At 32.6% G+C, this 21,989-nt stretch overlaps 1 protein-coding gene and 1 long non-coding RNA gene across 2 annotated transcripts in view; one reads left to right on the forward strand and one right to left on the reverse strand.

Moving 5' to 3' along the window:
• Tob (Transducer of ERBB2) overlaps positions 1 to 21,989 on the reverse strand; it is a 99,537-nt gene that overhangs the window by 61,490 nt on the left and 16,058 nt on the right. The window lies entirely within an intron of this gene.
• Positions 4,193 to 4,740, forward strand: LOC142230531 (uncharacterized). The gene is made up of 2 exons (XR_012720727.1): positions 4,193 to 4,445; positions 4,509 to 4,740. It is a non-coding gene; the product is annotated as an uncharacterized LOC142230531 (long non-coding RNA).

The raw sequence follows: 21,989 nt of genomic DNA on the forward strand, positions 1-21,989 counted from the left end.
GTAAGCGAGTCGTAGGATTTCCAGTATGTAAATGAAAAAACCTGCACATTTTATGTATTATTTAAAAGTATATGCAAATTTACATAATGAATAGAAACAATTAAGCACGAATTAATCGGCTACTGGATATCGTTAATACAATTATTTTAAATTAAATTAAATTTATTTGAACTTAAATGGAATTAAAAACTACAGAAAACGCCTAGCGATGTGTCGATTTGACGACTTGTATGTTTTTTTTTTTTTTTTTTTTTTGAAGAGGAATACAAATGTCACTGCGGAATTTTAAATAGGTTGGACGAAAACTATTCTTGAATAATTCATTGGCTACAATACAATATGCATTACATGCAAGATCCGCTGATCTATTGTTACAAGTGTACCCGAAAAATTATGGAAAATCTACCTACGAATGGTTGACGAAAACAGATCACAAAAATAAAGAAACAACAAAAATAAATACAAAGAGCAACAACAATAATTCTGGCAATGATATTCATATATTAACATCATTAGCAAATACATATACAAGGTGTTTTGAATGCAAGCATGTGTGAGCGTGACGATAAATACTCACATACTGGGGCTACTAAGTAAATAATGGCAAATTATTTGGTTGTTTATTTGTGTGTTTTGTGTTTGAATGTTGCTGTTGTTATTGTTCTTAGTATAGTTGCTACTCTGCATCATATGAGAATTGATGAGTGTCATCGTTGTTGTTTTATGAATCCGTTTATCTAAAACAAATGGCAACTCTCTCAAGGCAATTTAATAACGACTACGTTCGTTTTCGTTTCTTCTGTTGCTCCCCGAAATTAAAGTCACACGCAATGTCAGCTGTTTTCGTATCTTAATTTTTATACCCACCCCCATAGGATGCGGTATAATATGTTTGGCATTTCGTTTGTAACACATCGAAATATCAATTTTCGTCTGAAATTTTAAACGTAGTGTTGCCTTGATAGATGTGCCAAGTATTTCATATTTTGAAATAGCCCCTAAACAGCCCGATATATAAATTTGAAATCTAAAATTATGTTTAATCCATAGAGACAATTGGGGCAAACATTTACAGGAATTAGACCTTGAATCATCGAAAAGCGTTATTTCTTCCGATTTTGTTGCACGCTTTGATGAGAAATTTATTATTCCTCGAGAATTCAAACATAAATGTTTTCTTAGATCCAAAATCTCCATATGTGCGTATTTTAAAATTAACTTCGGGAACGGTAACACTTAAACCTATGTTCTTGGACAAGTATATTTCATCACACCCACCTTATAACTTAATTCGTATCCACACCGGAAAAATTCGTAGTTAAACTGACGCTAAATTTAATTAATTTTTATTGCAAAAAATTATTTGTTTGTAGTTAAATTTTATTATTATTTTCGAAATTTTGCACAGTCCAATGAAATTTTCCGTTTTTAAGTATGTTTCAACTAAACGTGGGTATAAAGCTCAAAGACCGCACGCAGAGAAGAAATATGATTGTCACAATCATATTCGAAGAGCAAAATAATATGATAGGAGCTATTTTTCCGGCGACCATGTAACATTTTAACCTGCAACCATGTTGGATCACTGAACATGGTTCTAAGAAAAATATAATTGTGCTCATCTAAAATGTTATTATATTGATAAAAAGAATTTTGTTTGAATGAAAAGACAATGGTCACGATTTAAAATGTTATGGTATTCATCCAAAATGTTTTTCTTCTAGTTAAAAGAACATGGTCACAACCTAAAATGTTTTGATCTTTATGAAAAAACTTTTTCATCGTCGAAAAAAGGACGCCACTTGAGAAAAGAAAACACAAAATTAACTTTATTTATTTGTTTTTATTTATTTATAAACTAATTCATTGTTTGTTTGTATTTATAATGTCGTGCAAGCAAACATCACATATTTTTACACACACTATTTTATTTCAATTTCAACAATAAGTAATCATTCCATATTTACATCGTGTGCCCATCAAATGTACAAACGCAGACATCATGTAACTGCAAATAAAAATAAATGATCCATATAGCAAAATGCAGAACAAAAAACAGGTATATTTTTCAATTACACTTTCCTGTTTTGTGTTCACATAAAACCACGTGCCACTTATGAATAAATAAATTAACACAAAACACAGTAAATCCGTATTCTCCGTCCATTCCAAGAAACAATCAACACACGACTGACGCGCAAAAAGAAAATTGTGTACCTGCTCAATGTTTTTATAAAATTCTTTTCGCTGCAAAAAAGTTAACAAATTAAATGGTCACGAAAAAAATGTAAATGGTCTTTATGGCCATGTAATGGTTCTAGACATATCTATACTTAACCTATAAAAATACTTTTTTCCCTGTAAAAAAGTAAAAAAAATTGAATGGTCAGGTACACGATTTTCCCGACCATTTAATGGTCTCAAATTCTATCATTTAAATGATAGAACATGTTTGCGGTATTTGATAACCATTCAAATGCTTATTGCCACCATACATTTTTCTCCGCTCGAAAACTATTTTTACAAAGACAAAATACATGGTTTTCGCGGCAATTACATTCTCTAGATAAGCATTAAATGGATGCGGCAACCATGTCCAAACATGGTTTTTCTGTGCGTGCGTACACTTAATTTTAATATGAACTAAAGCAAAAGAAATTTTCGTACGATTCCCAAAAATAGTAAGAATGAACTGCAGTTCATTTTCGCACGAGGTAGTTTATTTTTGCTATAAACCAGTTTACTTTTTTCTGTGCATGGTGTTGGGTATTTAACATTCGGCCCTGCTGAACTTACTGTCGTACATACTTGTTTCATATTAATAAACCATAAAAAAGAAAAATTTTTTTGTATTTTATTAAATGCTGAAAATCCGAGTAGACTGTCGTGCCTGATTTTGTGAATGTGAGTTGGTTGAAATCACAAAAAAATACGAAGAAGAGCACGAGTGTGACTTTAAGTGAAGTAGACACCTTACGTCGAATGGAGGGGTAAGGTGTTGTTCAGTATTTTATATTGTTATTATTGTTGTTTTTGGAATAAACACGAGATGTTTGGTCGGGTCGGTGAAAGATATCTCCCTTTTACAACAGCAAAACAACTTCAAATTTGTTTCTGGTTTAAATGGGGGAATATTATTGTTGTCGTCGTAGTTGTCATTGTTATTTTCATTGTCTCTGACATGAATTTATATGGAAACTGGCCCACATGACTTGAATCGAATGTGCGTAGATATGAGTTTATATGTGTGTGGGTAGACAGACGGTAATATCTGTGTGAATGTCTAAGTATGTACCATATTTACATTGGAATCAGCACGTAAATACCATAAAAGGGAACAAAATAAAAGACCAGAAGAAGAGCAATAACAGGAATAATCAACAGATACTTGTAAATTAGGTTACATTGCGAATGCACTGTGAAATGGGAAATGTTTCCAAGAGCGACAAGAACAGCTCAAGCTATGCACATTCTACGCAATTGGACTTGGCAATAAAATTATTTCTCGATTTAAAGGATATTTGCAGAGTGTTTGCAACTAACAAAAAAAAACTTTTCAAAAGTTGATTTCATGTGCATGTGAAGTGTTGGATGTTCTTACATGGTTAGCCAAATACCTGTGGTACAAAAATTATACCGTGTTGTATTGCATACAATTTTTTCATAAGAAAATAAATATCTGATTTCAAGAGTTTCCTAGATACTTAATATTTATTAATTTCGCTAGAAACTCGGTGCGTGAAGTTTATTTATGTGCTTAAATTTTTACAATAAAATTGGGGGTTATAAATCTGTATACAGATTTTAAATCAGATCATAAAGAATATTTTACTTAAAAGAGACTCAAAAATATTTTTTATTGGATCTCAAGTAAATATGAAGTTGAAATTTATCTGTGAATTTTTATTTATTAAGCAAACACAAATAATTAATATATTTAATATTCGCCAAGAAAAAATATAATGTTCGTGATTAAGATCGGAGAGTTTGTAGTTTTAAATTTCCTTAGTAGAATTTGAAATGCATAATCGAGACAACGCTAAATGAACCACTGTAAAAGAAACCTCATACAAATACACACTATCTATTTTTATTGTGCCCTGCCATTTATTTTTATCATTGAATTGCATTTGGGTAGTATACAAAAAATTCCTTTACAGTAGTCGAGTATTTCGAGGAGACCCACCCGACCAAAGTGCCGAGAAATGGCGAAGGTTCGCTAAAGCGAACATTTTTCGAAATAAATTAACGCGCACATTATTCGAGAAAAGTTCGATAATAGAAAAATTTCGAACGTTCGTTTTGTCGAAGTAATAACGAATATTTTTCGGCTTATTTGTTGGTGTTCCGCCATGTTTGTTTTTGACAAAGACAGAGATTAAAAAGTCATTTCAGTTTAAGAAATTGTTAAGTGCGGGTGAAGTGTGTTAGCGAATATAAAAGAGGTAAGTAATTTATTTATATATCTTTTAAAAAACTACCAATTTTCTGTCTTGTTTAATTTGCAGATGTATCCAGGAAAATGTTACTCATTGGTTAATATCCTTTTCAATGGCATAGCCACGACCGGTTTAATAAGAAATTCCGGCAATGAAGTCAATGCAGTGCCTTAAATCACTTTAAATATATATTCCTAAATATAAATATTTTAAGTATTTTGTTCGCAACACTAATATCTATATTATTTTGTATTATAATTATCTATATTGTGTTGTAATAAAATAAAAACAAACTTGAAAATTTTCTTTTACTACACAACTTATAATGGGAACAAAATGGGAATAAAACAGTATAGAAAACCTTCGAAAGCGGAATGATATCGAATACGAAAACGAATTCGAGATAGATTCGTTAACGATCAATTATAGATATCGCGAAACCTTCTTTAACGAATCACTAGCAAGCCTTCGAAAACGAAGAGTTTGCTGGCAGTAACAGCACGACAGATGAACGTTTTTCGAAATTTTTTCGAACCATTCTCGATATCGTTTTCGATAGTTTTCTTCGAGAAAAAACCGAGAATATTTCTATATCGAATACGATAACGAACGTTGTGGTCAGGTGGGGAATGAGAAAAACCAAAAATAAAAACAAACAGAGTAATACTATGTCGAGTATGTGGGGTGTTCTTGCTGGCTGCGTCAAAGAATGATGGCTGACCGTGTGGGTTAGTATGTTAGTGGAGTAAGAATGTGGAGTAACACAAACAATCGACATCATCATCGTGGATAAATGCACAAGAACCATGTTGTTCTTGTTGTTGTAGCTTTTCATTGTGACATAACATACTCAATGTATTCGGAGGCTCTTGTGGCGTATGCGCAATGCGAAATCTCACAACACTCATTCTCTCTACAGTACTACTCTTTTGGCATTACTGTAGTAATAACTCTTCTCTATAAAACCACACTTAAAAGCGAGTGCATACATATTATAAACATTTCTATATACACTCTCACTCTCTCTCTCTTAATAAGTTGTATAGAGTTTTCACTTTCTTTGTGATGTTACCTATATGTCAATAACATCATATACATATCCAATAACAGAGAAGGCACCATACATACAGACACAACCCCTGGTACAGAACACCTGCTGCTGTTAAGGTTGAAGTTGAACAACAGTATTACTTGATGTTAATGTAACATGCTAGTAATATTGCCTGTTGGCATTTGACTGATTTTCTTTTATGCGTTCATATGTGTGTGTTTGTCCTTAAAGGTTTTAACATTTCTTCCATAGAGATGTCCCAGATTTTATTGATTTTTTGTCGCTGCCAGAGTGTGTTCGTGTATGTGTGCTGTGGATGTTGTGTACATTACTTTGCATGCAAACAATAAATTATGTGAACGTAATAAATTCGACTGGTATACCAATTCTTTTTAATACGTATTCGATTTGTGACGAATGGTTTCTATTTATACTTGTTCTGCTGATTATATTAATTTTACAGAATTTAGGTAATGTGAGGTTGGTTTGAGACTACGGAATCTCTCCTTTCCATTATTTAAGCAGGTGATTTTCTGACTGTATATGTCCAATTTTTTTTTTCATGGGTAAGATGAAATACAATTCGTTATTTTTTGGAGGTCTTTTGTATATATCCATTTCCTATTTATAATGCTATGTGTTTTTTGCTTTTTACGTGTCGCTGTCTTTTTCTGGTTTATTCTTAAGTTCTAGTGATGTTTTTGATAGAAAATGTCGACGTCTTCAAGCCGTTATAATCGTGTTGTTTTGTTTTTACTTCAGTATATTTCATTGACGTAAGAGTGCTCTAATAATAATGGAATTTTAGCTTTACATTAGAAATATTTGGTTTTGTTTCTACTTGATATCGATATCGATATCTGTGTCGTTGTTCATCTTCTCTTGTTTCTTATTTCTCAGCTCATTTATTACAGTCATTAATGATGTGTTAGTTGCTGTATTGTGGTCAATATAAGTTCGATCCTAAACAATGGTTTACGTGAAATATTTTAATTTAGATTGGGGTTTTCATAGATGTAAAGAAATATTAGGGAATGCACCTCATCTATGGTTTTATGTATGCGAATTTTGATTAAATTGTTTTTTTTATACCCTCCATCATAGGATGGGGGTATATTAACTTTGTCATTCCGTTTGTAACACATCGAAATATTGCTCTAAGACCCCATAAAGTATATATGTTCTGGGTCGTGGTGAAATTCTGAGTCGATCTAAGCATGTCCGTCCGTCCGTCCGTCCGTCTGTTGAAATCACGCTAACTTCCGAACGAAACAAGCTATCGACTTGAAACTTGGCACAAGTAGTTGTTATCGATGCAGGTCGGATGGTATTGAAAATGGGCCATATCGGTCCACTTTTACGTATAGCCCCCATATAAAGGGACCCTCAGATTTGGCTTGTGGAGCCTCTGACAGAAGCATATTTCATCCGATCCGGCTGAAATTTGGTACATGGTGTTGGTATATGGTCTCTAATAACCATGCGAAAATTGGTCCATATCGGTCCATAATTATATATAGCCCCCATATAAACCGATCCCCAGATTTGGCTTGTGGAGCCTCTAAGAGAAGCATATTTCATCCGATCCGGCTGAAATTTGGTACATGATGCTGGTATATGGTCTCTAACAATCACGCAAAAATTGGTCCACATCGGTCCATGATTATATATATTTATTTATTTATTTATTTATTTTATTTAGGGAATTACACATACAACAAAATTTTAACAATTTTTTCAATTAAAGTATGTGTCTATCATTGCAAGGTATGAAGTTAATTCTTATCATAATTACATATTAAAATATTATAGAAAAAATGTAAGAAAACGAAAGCAATTAAACTAAATACATATAAAATTGGTATTAGCATTGAAATATTTTAAGTAGGTTAATGAACATATAAAAATAAGATTTCATATAACTAAAATTACTTTACTAAAATAAAATATAGAATATAACAAAATATAAAAAAGTTAAAAGTATTGAAATAGAACAAAGTTAAGAAAAGAAAATTATTGCAAATTCTTAAAATGATTGAAAAGTGATTTCTTAAATTTGTTTGCGTTGCCAAGTGATTGAAGGTTTGTTGGTAACGAGTTCCAAAGAAAGACAGAATGTAGCATAAATTGTCTCTCGCTCACTTGAAGTCGATGTCGATCTGGTATAAGCAGTACACCTCTGTTAGACCGCCCGAAACGTATCTTGTCATATAAGTATTCAGGTTGTTTCAAGTATATTATCTTGTGAAGGAAAAGAAGGGATCGTACCTTTAACAAGTCCAATAACGGGAAGCCATATAAGGAGTTAATGAAAGAAGAAGAGCTGTCGTATCTTTTTATATAGCCCCCATATAAACCGATCCCCAGATTTGGCTTACGGAGCCTCAAAGAGAAGCAAATTTCATCCGATCTGGCTGAAAGTTGGCACATGATGTTGATATATGGTCTCTAACAACCATGCAAAAATTGGTCCACATCGGTCCATAATTATATATAGCCCCCATATAAACCGATCCCCAGATTTGGCTTGTGGAGCCTCTAAGAGAAGCAAATTTCATCCGATCCGGCTGAAGTTTGGTACATGGTGTTGGTATATGTTCTCTAATGACCATGCAAAAATTGGTCCACATCGACCCATAATTATATATAGCCCCCATATAAACCGATCTCCAGATTTGGCTTGCGAAGCCTCAAAGAGAAGCAAATTGCATCCGATCCGGCTGAAATTTGGTACATGGTATTGGTATATGGTCTCTAGCAACCGTGCAAAAATTGGTCCATAATTATATATAGTCCCCATATAAAACGTTCTCCAGATTTGACCTCCGGAGCCTCTTGGAGGAGCAAAATTCATCCGATCCGGTTCAAATTAGGAACGTGGTGTTAGTATATGGTCGCTAACAACCATACCGAAATTGGTCCAATCACACAAAACTTGAAACTAGAGCCAAAAATAATCTACCAAAATTTTATTTCTATAGAAAATTTTGTCAAAATTTTATTTCTATAGAAAATTTTGTCAAAATTTTATTTCTAGAGAAAATTTTGTTAAAATTTTATTCGGTTCATAATAAAATTTTCATCATTGTCAAAATTTTATTTCTATAGAAAATTTTGTTCAAATTTTATTCGGTTCATAATCATGGTTGCCACTCGAGCCAAAAATAATCTACCAAGATTTTATTTCTATAGAAAATTTTTTCAAAAGTTTATTTCTATAGAAAATTTTGTTAAAATTTTATTTCTGTAGACATTTTTGTCACAATTTTCTTTCTATAGAAAATTTTGTGAGAATTTTTATTTCTATAGAAAATTTTGTGAAAATTTTATTTCTATAGAAAATTTTGTTAAAATTTTATTTCTGTAGAAAATTTTGTCAAAATTTTATGTCTACTTTGTCAAACTGAATTATATACGTATTGGATCGATCTTTTTCGATTTAATATATACCACGTATGGACTTACATACAATTTCGAAGATGGTGTTAGGAGGTTTTAAGATACCTTGCCATCGGCAAGCGGTACCGCAACTTAACTGCCACTTGTGGGTGGCAGTGTTTAGAAGAAGTTTCTACGCAATCCATGATGGAGGGTACATAAGCTTCGGCCTGGCCGAACTTACGGCCGTATATACTTGTTTTATCTTAGCGTAGACCTTTTTGTTCAAAATTGAACTCCCTCAGGGATATGCGTTATCGATTTACCATTTTTGCATTGAAAACCTTCGACAACGATATTTTTATGTCAAGTTGATTATATTCCGGGATTTATCAGCAATTAACTTTGACACTGCAGAAAATTGGAAAACCCATTTTGTGGTAAATATGTGTGGTTTGTATGAAAACACTGAAAAAAACAGTGAACCCACCAGGAAGAAAACTTTTGATTAATTTTAGAAAATTTTGAATAGTTTTAGAAATTTTTCACTAAACAGCAATATAAGCGCTGGCATCACGCCGATATCACAAAAATAAGTAAATATTTTTCGACAAATTCAAGAAAATTTATTAGACACAAATAATTTTTTTCACCTTTTAAAGAAAATTTTGTAGTTTGAAGGAAAAAATTGGAGTTCAAAATTGCAAGAATGTCTTTAGTGACATACGAAGTTCATGATGGACGCTGTTGTAGTAAAATTTACAAATTTAAAGAAATAATGAACTAATTTGTGAGAAGTACGAATTTAGTAAAACTTTTTACTTCATTTGTGTATAATTTTTTCCCCGTCTTTTAGTTCATTTAACTAACGTACGCAAAAAATTATTAGAGTAAATGAAACTTTCTCCAAATATAATAATTTCATGAACTAAAATATAGTTAAATTGGCTTTAGTGAAATAGTGAGTTCACTTTTTTTTGAGTGAAGTAATAAACTACTAAATGCCCGTCGTAAAATTGGAAACTACACTACTACAGTAATCCCTCGATTTACGTCGTGATTGGTTCCGGAATTTGACGACGTTAGTCGAAACGACGTAAACCGAATTAACAATTGCTCATACTTACTCCTAAGTCCATTTATGTATGTATGTGCGTGTACATAATAAAAAACTTCAAAAATAAAGGTAATTCAGTAATTTCGGTAAGAATTTCAGAAAAAAATGTATCGATATCATCATCGTTGATACTTATTTTACGTATGGAAGGCTTTCTGATAAAGTGGGCAAAAAAAAATCGACGACGTAAATCGAATTGCGACGTAAACCGAAGCTTGATGGAACAAAAAATTCGACGACGTAAATCGAAACAACGTAAACCGAGACGACGTAAATCGAGGGATTACTGTATTGTATTCCTTAGAATTGTTGTTATCTCTCTATAATCGTTTTCAATCAGTTATCATAGTAAATTGTTGTTAACTAAAGAAACAAGGTATTGTTCTATTCTTCACCAATGAGGTCACTTCAGCAATAGTTTCTAAAAATTGTTTCGAATTATTTTTGCATTAGGGCAGTAACTAAATAAAATAAAAATAAGATTTGTAGTTACATTTGTAGTTGTTGTAAAGATGATTCGACTTGCATACTTTCTTCATTGGAAGTTAGCATATAAAGGGTGATTCTTTTGAGGTTAGGATTTTCATGCATTAGTATTTGACAGATCACGTGGGATTTCAGACATGGTGTCAAAGAGAAAGATGCTCAGTATGCTTTGACATTTCATCATGAATAGACTTACGATCTGCCACAACGTCGAATTTTCAGTGAATGGGCCCTAGAAAAGTTGGCAGAAAATCCGCTTTTTTATCGACAAATTTTGTTCAGCGATGAGGCTCATTTCTGGTTGAATGGCTACGTAAATAAGCAAAATTGCCGCATTTGGAGTGAAGAGCAACCAGAAGCCGTTCAAGAACTGCCCATGCATCCCGAAAAATGCACTGTTTGGTGTGGTTTGTACGCTGGTGGAATCATTGGACCGTATTTTTTCAAAGATGCTGTTGGACGCAACGTTACGGTGAATGGCGATCGCTATCGTTCGATGCTAACAAACTTTTTGTTGCCAAAAATGGAAGAACTGAACTTGGTTGACATGTGGTTTCAACAAGATGGCGCTACATGCCACACAGCTCGCGATTCTATGGCAATTTTGAGGGAAAACTTCGGAGAACAATTCATCTCAAGAAATGGACCGGTAAGTTGGCCACCAAGATCATGCGATTTGACGCCTTTAGACTATTTTTTGTGGGGCTACGTCAAGTCTAAAGTCTACAGAAATAAGCCAGCAACTATTCCAGCTTTGGAAGACAACATTTCCGAAGAAATTCGGGCTATTCCGGCCGAAATGCTCGAAAAAGTTGCCCAAAATTGGACTTTCCGAATGGACCACCTAAGACGCAGCCGCGGTCAACATTTAAATGAAATTATCTTCAAAAAGTAAATGTCATGGACCAATCTAACGTTTCAAATAAAGAACCGATGAGATTTTGCAAATTTTATGCGTTTTTTTTAAAAAAAAAGTTATCAAGCTCTTAACAAATCACCCTTTACAACGGGTCGCTGCCTGATAGGCGATTTTGCAAAAACTATTGGTGCGAAGTATAATGACTATTGTATGAGCTGTCATGATGCGGAGGAAAAGGAATCAATAAAACACCTCTTGTGTGAGTGCATTTTGTGTAAGGCGTAAGCAAATTTTAGGGGCATATAGCTTCAAATTACTGGCGGATCTGGAAAACGTTAACTTAAGCAGTCTGCTAATGTTTTTGGAACAATCTGGTTGGTTCAACAGAAGAAAATAATCGAGAAGGTTCGGCGGTTAAAACTAGAAATGCCCATATGTAATAGGTACTTTTAGTTAATGTGGTATCACATTGGCTGAATAGTCTAAGTGAGCTTGAATCTTAATCGGGCTGCCACTTTAACCTAACTTTAACCTAACCTAGCATAAATTCAGTTGTCTAATTTTAACTTCCGGTTTGCACAGGAGGTGATCATAATTTCATATATGTGTGTTGATGGACGTTTGGAGAATAATTTCATCAAAAAGTTGTAGTATTTACTCAGAACTGATTCAGCCCAACCTTAGAGTGCAGAGCCTACAAGCATATAAGATGTCACTTTATTGCTATTTGCTAAAATGTCACTACTTTCCTGGTACTCACCAACAATAAGGACCACTATCGTATGAGGTGTTTCGTTCCGAAACAAAATAAACTCTAACTGCAAAAAAATATAATATATATAAATATAAATTCCTTAAATTAGCATAGCTAATTAACCCAGAACATCTCATTGAAAGTATATGTGCGTAAAGAGCCATTATTGTGTGGGTGGCACAGAGCGGGAATTTCTGACTTAAGAACGAAAGTTCCGAGTTCAATTTTTATTTTTTAAAACTATCGATTTTTTTTAACTTCTTTTAGTCACTGGTTCGTTTTCCGATAAGAAGATCATATGAAACTGTGAGTTTGTGGTTGGGTGTATCCAGCAAGTACAACTAAAATGCATCATTCCAAACCTGATTCTCTGTGCCGTTCCCCCTCGCATCGCACTTTTTAACTTTAATAAAGAAACTATTTTTGGCTATTTGCTATAAAAAAATTAATTCACGCGAGCTTACTTGTCGCAACCAAGTGAATGCATATGTGTGTAAGTGAAAGAAATTGAGCGACCATTTACATTGTTTGTTGTTGTTGAACATTGTTTGTACCCCCACTAGATTCATTATTATAATTTTCTTTGGATTGTCTTTGTTATACATCTAATACGTTTACGCACATATATTTACTTATATCAACATATCTTGATATAGCTGTGTACCTACATACATACATACCAACATTTATCCATGTGATTTTGTTTGCATGTATGCGTGTAGTGTACCTCTAATGCAGATATCATTCATAATTTCGTTTTGTCAACATTTGAAGGCTAAAATATGGCAAGAATTCCACGCTGTTTGCGCTCAATGTTTTTTGGAAGGTTGGTCTTTCCTTGTGGCGGGCCAACAGATTCAATGCCTGGTTTATTTATTTCTTTTGGTGATGTGTTTACACATTTATTTATGACAAATTACCTACTGGCCAAAATTCCATTATCTACATAGACGATGAACAGAGCGGAAAATTTGCTAGAATTATTCACTAAGTCGACTTGAGCTTCAGGGTCACTATTGTGGGGCATCAATCCTTGTTGGGTTTTACGCATTGCTGATCGCGTAACAAATCAGTGATGAGTGGCGAGGTTGCGGTTTCGTTAACACTATGTTATAATGTTTTAAAATTAAATGTTTTAATTCAATTTTATTTCATTTTTTTTTCGAAATTTTCCACTGCCCTACATTATTTCTTTATCCAAGTATGTCTCTAAAAAGATAGTATGAATTAAGTAATGCATGGTTAGAATGGTCATGATTTGGTCAATGATTTTTCCTTTACTTTTGCATAAACGATAGCTAAAACCAGGTCATTACATTGTACCAGGTTAATACAAAAACCCATTGTGGAACTCTCAAAAAATGGAATTAAATTTAGATGTATGTTCGCACAGTTTTTTTCTGTGTATGCTAACAACCATGTTTGTCCTTACAATCCATTGTATGTGCACACTTGTCCACATGACTTTCTGTTTGAACAATTTAATTGCAAATGTTTTTGAACTTTTTATGACACTTGACACAATCCCTAAAGAATATTTTAAAGCAAAACTTTCTTAAGGTTAAAAGGTCAAACAAATAAATGTTATATTGAAATATTAATTCAATTTCCTGCCAAAATTGTATGCTAAGCGAAATGGAAACAACGGTGAAAAAACTGACTGGAAGATTTATTGTATAAACCGAATTGATATTAATTGTAATTATTTTTGTATTTTGAAGATGTTTATTACACATCTTCAACACAACTTCAAAATAAATTGTCTTAATTTTTTAATATAGCAATATGTAAATCATCATTGACATTAATTAACCCTTTCACTACCGATGTCCACTACAGAGGACATTCGAAAACGACTCCAAACTCTAACTCCCCACTTAGTTTCGATTTATTTCTCGATGATATTTTAAATATTTTTCCATATTGCTGGGCACTAAAATGTATTTTCATAACATTTCTGGACAATAAACGAAAAATACACAATTTTGAGACAATTTTTCTACTGGACGTCTCTAGTAAATGGATATTCATATAAAAACTATAGCCTATGTTATTTCAGATTCTTTTTTGATTTTTCCCAACACTTCAACAGATATTACAGGCCAAATAGCGTTTAGTTTCCTATGACCATCTTATCACAATTCAAGAATTAAGTTTTCAGAACAAACACATGTAGTTTTATAAATAACATAATTGAGGTAGGCCTTACAAATTGCAATATTTTTTCCATATGCTGTTAGTACAAGTAGAAACAGAGGAAAAATTAAAGTTTTTAACATTAGGTTTATTTCGGTAGTGAAAGGGTTAAACATTTTCGTAAATAATATGAATATTGGTCCAATAGAGTTCATAAGTTATGGCATCACCTCGGTATGGTTATATCTCAATCACACTTTTTGAGATGCACTTCAGACACATACATTTTGTACGAATAAAAGTACCGTGTCAATGGCGTACAATATGGATTTATTTATCGAGTATAAGGAAATACTACACTGAAAAAATATTGTCGTATTGCTAAAGGTTGCATACGTTAAACTCAAATTTAAAAGGCAATTGTGTCTTAAAGGCATCCTTACTTCAATTCTCCGCTTCTTTGGATCGGAATCAATACCTAAATCATTAGCATAAAGACAAAATCTGTTGAACCGGAGACGTTTTTTCAGTTTACCGTAATACCAGAGAAGGAAAAAAGAAAGATATTCCTAATGTTTGGCACTAGCAGATAAAACAATGAAGACGACCTTTTTAGAAATAAGCATAGCGAAATTTTATGTTATATGGCCGGGTAGACAGAAAGAGGGGAAAACAAACATATAGGCAGACAGCTAAAGCTAAATCGGGCCAGGATGGGTTTTCTGTTTCAATCAGTCAGGTATCCCGACGGGTCTTTGTACGTTTAGTACTTCACTTCACGCTAGTAGTGATGTAGTGTCATGAATATTAACTAAATATGGCTTATACAAAGCAAACAACAAATGCAAATATATAAGGGGATAACTCTAAGACGACTATTAATTAGTTGGGCTATGCGAACAATATTTCTGATATCCCAGTTGTCATATATTTTACGTATACTAGAGTTGGGTATAGAAGCGGACCCATAAACTTTCTCATAAACTTTCTTTAAATAGTTAAATGTAAAAAATTTATGAATTATTTTTTTTATGTCAATTTCTTGTTTATATCCTTTTGGCGATGCTTTCTGAACATCCTTAATTGATAGATCGTTGATTGATTGGAAGTTCCAACATGCTTCCCCCAAAACCATTATTAATGAATAAATATTATTATCCTTTAATTCCATAAATTATTATAACTTATTTTATTTATTTACCATTCGCACTTAGTATTTAGTAGTAATAACAATGAGAATTAAGCCTATTTACACAAGTAGATAACAAAGCTATGAAATAAAATTTCATTTCACTAACTTAAATGCAGCTTCTTTGGCTTTTGCTTATGTATCCGTAGATATATCCTTTGTGTCCTTAGTAAAACTAATAAATTAAAGGTACTGGTAGTTTCAGGCCGACATTCGTTTTTCCAATTTCGGAATATCATTGATAACTTTCACTTCGACAATTAGGAATTGCTTGAATACTTTTCGCACCGAGGATAAGGCCAAACCGTATTTATTCGAAAGCGTACCGATATTATATTGGCCATTTCGAAAATCCTCCAGGAGTTGTTCCTTCTCTTTGACCAAAATCTTTTTTCGTTTCACCATTGTCCTGTCACAGAGCTAGGCGATTGTTCTTCTGTACAGCCGGACGAAATGCACGTTAATGAATTCACAACTCTTTGGATATCGTCTAATATACCAATAGAATGGAAATCGATGCATTGCTAGAGATTGCTGGCAGACGTGCATAGCAGATAGCCCACCCATTGCCAACACTTTAATTTGTTCGGATCGCTTCGTCCATTCAATTTGTGATATCGCAAAGGTATACCCGATGACTCATTTCATTTGCCAAAATAAAAAATTACATTGGGAATTCACGACTCATGTGAAAATTGGAAATTTAAAAAAATATGTAGTGAATAAAATTCCTCTGCGATATGAAAATGAATGAAATATGCATTTCAGTCATACACTGTGGGAAAAGAAGTGAGAAATATATTACATATTTGAAATATTTATAAAAGTTCCATTCAGATTGCTACTCTTAAAATTGTATATATGGATTGATTTTATTTGGCTGCAAGTAGTTCTAGTTTCCTTTATGTTCTACGAACTTAAAAATAATCCATCAATGTGGCTGAATTCGATTTTCAATGTTTGTATCTCTACTAGAGGTGTGCGCGTGACATGCGTGAATCATGTAAGTCGTGAATAAAATCTGAAACAACTCTCGTGAATGTGCGTGAATGGGACTAAAACAAATATGTCGTGCGTGAACGTGCATGAATAATCAAATCGGTTCGTGAATGTGAGTGAATAAAATTTCTGCAAAATCACGCTCACGAAAAAAATCAAGATTTAATTCTTACTCGTATGTTAACTGAAATTGATTTTATATTTTATTTTTGAATTTTGTTACCTTTGCTCATTCCCGGTTGGAAAATGTCGCGAGTCTCGTGAATTTGTCGTGAGTCACGTGAATTGTCGTTAATCGTGCGTGAACGTGAGTCTTTAAAAGTAGTTTGTGCGTGAGCGTGCGTGAGTACTGGTTTTCATTTCGTGAATGTGCGTAAGAGGGATTGACTAACACACGTATCGTGCGTGAATAAATATTTGATTTCGTGAATGTGCGTGAGTGAAGTTTCACTCACGCGCACACCTCTAATCTCTACGTCCTAGATTGAAATCTTCGATGGATCCCATATGCGTGATACATTTCTCAGTGTACTCAGTGGCTTTCTGTCTACAGAGGTAATGTGAAAATATTGTGTCTGTTGTAGACCCAAAATTCTTGGTGCATGATAGATGAACTAGATAAGTGATCATTGTCACCAGCATTGGTAGTTCAATGAGTGGGCGCAATGTGTGAATAGAATTTGCATGAGTCGACCCGTACAAGAATTTCAGAATTATTAAAATGAAATTAACCAGAATTCATAGTTACTCAGCAATTTGTTATTCAACTAACTCATCATTTGAATTTTGGGTAATAAAATCTGTTTCTATCATTTATTTTAGACTTTAAGACTTTCCATGTTTATTTACTAAAAAATTCTGGACATCATTATTAAGATTTTCTTTTTTTCTGTCTGTCAACGCTTATCTGTGTCATATTAGAATTTCCGTCATGATCCCGGGAATAAGATTGCGGGATTTTGCCATATGCCATATCCCGGGGATAGTGTTTGGGAATTATTTGGTATTTTAGTATTTTACATACAAAAAAATTTTTAGCACCATTCTTTTATGTTGGTTTTGATAAAGGAACCTATGAAGTAAAATAATTTAAGAAAAAAAAAAAAGAAATTGTATCCTACCATGTGAATTTGAATATTGTACAATCCTACGATTTGAATATGGTACATTTTAGTTTCTAGTCTAGAAGCAAGCTATCGGATGGTACTGCAAATGGGCCATATGGGATCTCTTTAAGGTATAGCCCCCATATAAATCGATCCCCAAATTTTACTTCTTGATCCTCCTGGAAAGCAAATTTTATCCGATCCGATTACAGTTTGGTATGAGATGTCAGTATATGATTTCTACTAAACATGCAACAATTGGTCCATTTCTGATTCATTCGATCCAGAAATTGGGCCCTTAATTAACGTGCAAAAATTGGTTCATATCGGTTAATAAGTATTTATAGACTCCTCTATACACAGAAAAAATATCACCAAAATATTTTCAATTAAAAAGTTAATTGAAGTTGAATTTGATTAATTAATAAATTAATTGATACAATTAACTTTTTAATCAAGATAGAAACATTAAGTCAATGATTGAACATTTTTTAATTTTTAATTAAAAATGTGATGGATTTTTTAATTTAAAATTAAAAATTTATTTCAAACCCACAAACTAAAAATCAGTTAAGAATGTAATTGAAAATAGTAACGTTTGTAATTAAAATATTAATTGAGTCTTGCAATCAACATCAATTAAATTTTTAATTGAATCAATTAAAAAATTAATTGAAATTTGCCAATGAAATCAATTATTTTTTAATCAAGAATTGTTTTATGCCCAATTAAAAATTTCAATTAAAAAATTAATTGGATCAATTAATTTCGTGATTGAATCAAGAATTGAATTTGCTTATATGGGTATTTAATCAGCCTTTTTAGTCTAACATAGACTCCATATGCACGCAGAGAAGGAATATGATCACCTCAAACATGTTTCAAGAGCAAAATGTTATTTTTGTATGGTGACCATGTAACATGTTTGTTACTAAAATGTTATTTTCTCGTCAAATATAACCTGCTTGCCGAAATCAGATACCTGATTTCCGAGAAAATAACATGGTTGCGAAAACCATGTTACATGGTCACCACCCAAAAATAACATTTTGCTCTTAAAACATGTTTGAGGTGATCATATTCCTTCTCTGGGTGTGGACTAACTTTCAATTAAGAAGACAATGTTAAGAAGTTTTAAGGTAACTTGCCATCGGCAAGTGTAACCACAATCAAATGATTCGATTGTGGATGACAATTTTTAGAAAAACTTTCTGCTAAATCCATGCTGGAGGATAGATAAGATTCGGCTTGACCTAAATTGATTGAAAAATATGAAGGTCACTGTCATAGCTTTTGGATTATGTATCTGTCACAATATTATGAATTGACAATAACTTTGGATTGACCATATCATTTGGGCGAAAATACGATGAGGGAAAAAGTAGTGTTTATGCTAAAAATCATAAACGAAAATTGCCATCATTTCATTTTGTTTTATGATTTAAACATCCTATGAAATCCTAGAATTCCCAAATAAAGTGTAAATAATTCCCAACTACTAATTAAAATTTAAATCTGTGCTCTAAAAAATGATAGCCACCTTTTCTCAACGAAAGCTTTTGAATATAATCCTTCTTGTTCGATTTCAGCGCTCGTACTGGTAAGATCAAGAAAGAATAAATCCACTAGTAAGCCTTCTATCCTAATAAATTTGTGTTTTCTTTCCATTTCTTTATCCTCTTATAATTTTGGGTTTATGATTAAAAAAACTCTTTTGGAGAAACAAAGTCAAACGTTTCTTTGTTGTTGGCTCACAGAGGAATTTCATTTCGACTCCAATCCTACGCTCTCGTTTCATCTAATCAAGTAGTGTAACACTAATGCAACCTATTTTTTGCGAAACGAAAACGGCCTTAAAGTTCCAAGTGTAACCTCTTGAGTTGTAATCGTGATATTTTTATGAACCGATTCTCAGTTTCAGTAATGGGTGATTTTACCTTATCATAATTTTTCATTTTACATAAACCAAGTTTGCAATTGTATAACTTTTAATATTTTAATAATCAATGCAAGGAAGTTTTTTAATGAAAAACTCTCATCCTTCACAGAAAAAATATTACCAAATTTTTCCAATTAAAATTTTAATTGAGTTTTAAAAAATATTCAATTAAAAATTTAATTGGTTCAACAAATTTTTTAATTGGAACAAAAATCAATCACAAAAATTAATAGGATCAATTAATTTTGTAATTGGAACAATTAAGTTTTTAATTTACTTTGGCGATTGATACTATCATGTTTGTGATTGAAGACATTTCAATTAAAAATTATTTGGATCAATCAATTTCAACAACTTCTCTTCTCTTATTTAATTTAATTTTAATTTTTTTTTTATGATTACGCAGTCCTTTAAGTAATATTGACCAAATACACATAGTTCCATAAAAATAATTGTCAATTTCACTATATGACTGCGTTTTACGAGAGTGGAACCGAATCTTTTGGAAACAAATAAAAATCCCATATTGACACAGCGTTATTTTTAAATATGTAAAAATTCCATCAATAAAACACATTGTTAGGTTTCCACATACCGCCTTAGAACCAAGACCAGAGGGCATTTTTCATTTGTTCAAATGTCTAATATTAATACCACATCAAAGAAAGTTTTCGTTTGAGCGGAATCCTGGGATCCTTAGATATTTAAAAAATTACCCTAAATGGAAAAAGTCCGCGAAATCCTAACAATGACTGTTTTCAAAGTGATTGGTTGAGTGTAAATAAAGTGCTCATTGTTTTTAGGAATTTGAATTTGGTAAATTTTTGTATGTAGAAAGTTGAAGGCGAACTAACGAAGTGACATTAGCAGCTGATTTCTGATGTGCCAATGACAAAGGATTGTTGTTGTTTTTTTATTCTTAAGTAGTTTGAATTGTGTCGTGGTTATTGTTTCCGTTTGCATGAAAGTGTTTTATTTATAGTTTAGGTCGTGTTTTGTTTTTTTATTCATGAGAAAATATTAATGTCCATTGGTATTTTCGAATATGATTTTCCGCAACATGACATGTGAACAATTGTATCCGTTTTCGCTTTGATGATCATGCTCGTTTCGAATATTCCCCATTGATTTATGTGATTTGCGAAGAGTGTCGAGAGAAATACATTTCTAGAAATGCACATTTTTAAAATTTTTTATATTCGTTATAAATATTGTTGATATTTTGGGAATTGTTTATAGAGATATCGTGTGGTTTTTGAATCTGAAGAAGATAAATATTATTTATTTATTTATTATAATTACAAATTATAATAAACTTATTTATAATGATACAGGCAACTAGAGCAGAGCTTCCAAAACCAATTTGCTTCGCGCCCCCAAAAAAATGTATCAATTTCGTTGCGCCCCCCAACCTCAAACAAATTTTGTTTACCCAAACAAACAGAAATAAATACTAAGAAAAGCTAAATATATGTTTAACAATAATTAATTAAATAATTAAAAATAACAATGTTAATGAATATTAATTTAAAGAGTTTGTCAATTAGTGTTCTTTTCATTAACTAGATTTTTAATATTTGGTACTCTTACTGATAAAATACGCATCAAATCAGTTTCAACATGAAGGCACGACAGATATTTTGACTTCATGTCTAAAAGTGACGAAAATGGTTGCAATATTTTAAAAATGTGTGAATACAAAAGTGGGTACTGGTTGTGATATTTTAGCAAGAAATTTTGCCGTTGCACCCTCATAAAAAACAAAAATCTCTTCTCTAACATACGTTCCAAACATATTTAGCAGGAAGCACATATATTATTGGATTCTGCCGAAACATTAATATGTTAGTTTTATGTGAACATATTATACGTTTGGAAGCATTTTGGGCCCAAAAATATTATATGCTTGGAAGAATTTTCCCCAAAGAAGATTGTGCTCATTCCCTCACATAATTTTCACTTCCACGAAATGTGTATAGCCTTCACCATAGGATGGGGCGTATATTAACTTTGTCATTCCGTTTGTAACACATTGAAATATTGCTCTAAGACCCCATAAAGTATATATATTCTGGGTCGTTGTGAAATTCTGAGTCGATCTAAGCATGTCCGTCCGTCCGTCTGTTGAAATCACGCTAACTTCCGATCCGGTTGAAACTTGGTACGCGGTATTAGTATATGGTCTTTAACAACTATGGCAAACTATGTCCATATTGGTCTATAGTTATATATAGCCCTCAGATAAATCGATGTCCAATCACACAAAAATTGGTCCATATCGGTTCATAATTGTATATAGCCCCCATGTAAAGCGACCCCCATATAAGTATTACCACAACCCAAGTAATTCGATTGTGGATAGGTTAGGTTAGGTTAGGTAGGTGGCAGCCCGATGTATCAGGCTCACTTAGACTATTCAGTCCATTGTGATACCACATTGGTGAACTTCTCTCTTATCACTGAGTGCTGCCCGATTCTATGTTAAGCTCAATGACAAGGGACCTCCTTTTTATAGCCGAGTCCGAACGGCGTTCCA

The sequence above is a fragment of the Haematobia irritans genome, chromosome 3 (genome assembly GCF_050003625.1).
Source record: "Haematobia irritans isolate KBUSLIRL chromosome 3, ASM5000362v1, whole genome shotgun sequence".
In the NCBI taxonomy this organism is placed as follows: Eukaryota; Metazoa; Arthropoda; class Insecta; order Diptera; family Muscidae; genus Haematobia; species Haematobia irritans.